The 1,967-nt window shown below is 46.5% G+C and overlaps 1 non-coding gene across 1 annotated transcript; it reads left to right on the plus strand.

Moving 5' to 3' along the window:
• Positions 1 to 907: 907 nt before the first annotated feature.
• Positions 908 to 994, plus strand: TRNASTOP-UCA (transfer RNA opal suppressor (anticodon UCA)). Its single transcript has one exon. It is a non-coding gene; the product is annotated as a tRNA-Sec (tRNA).
• Positions 995 to 1,967: the final 973 nt, after the last annotated feature.

The raw sequence follows: 1,967 nt of genomic DNA on the forward strand, positions 1-1,967 counted from the left end.
ATTTTTTCACGTGGATGGGTTGTGTGGATAGGGTAGGGTACTATCCGTTTCTATGGCTCACTTTCCTCGGCCATAAAATGCAAATGCAAAAACGGATGATCTCTAGTGTTTAAGCTCAATGGGGACAGAAATTCTGTCATCCCCAGTACCTAGGATTGTGTCTGGGACTCTGTAGGCGCTCATTGGAAAAGACCCTGATGCTGGGAAAGATTGAAAGCGGGAGGAGAAGGGGACGACAGAGGACTAGATGGTTGGATGGCATCACCGACTCGATGGACATGAGTTTGAGCAAGCTCCGGGAATTGGTGATGGCCAGGGAAGCCTGGCGTGCTGTGCAGTTCATAGGGTCGCATGCAGTCGGAGAGCACTGAACGTCTGAACCGAACCGAGAGGCGCTCTTTCAACTTTTGAAAGGTTTAAATCGCTGAAGTTCCACAAAAGAACAGCAGGTGTCGCACCAGCCCTACAGCCGCCAGCGCGGAGTCTCCGCGGTTAGGCTAAATCAGACTATGAACGGGACCGCACACATTCGAATTCAGATTTTTCAGGAAAGAAGCTTCTGAATCCCTAATTATGAATCTTTTTTGTTTTAAAAATATAAATGGATTTTTTCTCTTGGATAAAAGGGGCTTCAGTCTCTTTAACGGCTAGACACGAGGGGGCCACGTCCCCAGCACCGTTTCCCAGAATGGGCGGTGCTATGCAAATGAGATAGTTTCCAAAGAGACATGAATCAATCCATAGGAGGCAAACGCAGCATTTTGGGAGGACGTCTGTCGTAATAAACTTGGGAGAGTTTATAGATATTGAAATCAACAGTTTCATATTCTTGCAAACTGTATCACCATAAGTGTAAAAATTAAAAATTTATGTCTTTTATATAGCTTTATGGGGAAGCATTTGTCTTGCCCGGATGATCCTCAGTGGTCTGGGGTGCAGGCTTCAAACCTGTAGCTGTCTAGCGACAGAGTGGTTCAATTCCACCTTTCGGGCGAGGTTTCTTTTTTAACAATTTTCTTCTTCCAAACTGGATATTAGAATGCGAGTTGGCCCAGAGGACCTCGGACCCGCGTCTGGAGATGTCGCTGCAGTCTTTATTTTTCGCCGCTCAAGTGTTTCCCTGTGAGTACATTCACATACCTCACCCCTGCCCGCCCCGGGGAAAACCAAAGAACTCCGAAAGATGAAGAAAAACTCGTGTATACTCTCAGTTCTAGGAAATTTACAGTTAGAAAGTGATCCTAGATTCCTCGCCTTCACTTGCTTACTCACTTATTTAGTCATTTACCAACTCGTGTATTTAATCACGCATGCACTTATAAAACAGTCGAATATTTATTCCTTTGATCATTTATTCATTCACATACTCAACAAGTATCTGCTGGGTGACTGCTCCATGCCCGGCCCTGCACTGAGCGGTCTTGGGGACACGCTGATGACTACAAAACCCTGACCCTGACCTCGTGACCAGTGGAGGAGACAAACTTTAAACATTAATCAATTCCCCACTGAATTAACAACTATCAAAGTGTTCACCACCGGGAAGGCAGGTACAGAACCTGTGAGGACATCTTATAAGGAGACCTGAGTTCAGGTAGGGTGTCAGAGTAACGTTTGAACATATACCTGAAGGATGGGAGTGAATTAGTCAGGAGAAGGGGAGAGTATTCCAGAGAGGGAAACAGGATGGCTGTAACAAACGGGGATGAGGATGGTAATAATTGCACGTTTACTCTGTGCTCAGCACTGGCGGGTATAAGCTCACTGGTACCCTTCAGCCCATTCTGCAGCTGAGAAAACTGAGGTTCAGAAAGATGAAGCCTTTTGTCCAGGATCACCTTTCGGAGGCCTCCAACCCCAGGGATCTCAGACCCCTGACCCATACTGTTTACCACTGCCCCCTGCTGTCTTTCCTAAGCCAGTCACTCACCAAACCCTGCCTGTTTTGCCTCTTCGAAGTCTTTTGA

The sequence above is a fragment of the Odocoileus virginianus genome, chromosome 20 (assembly GCF_023699985.2).
Source record: "Odocoileus virginianus isolate 20LAN1187 ecotype Illinois chromosome 20, Ovbor_1.2, whole genome shotgun sequence".
In the NCBI taxonomy this organism is placed as follows: domain Eukaryota; kingdom Metazoa; phylum Chordata; class Mammalia; order Artiodactyla; family Cervidae; genus Odocoileus; species Odocoileus virginianus.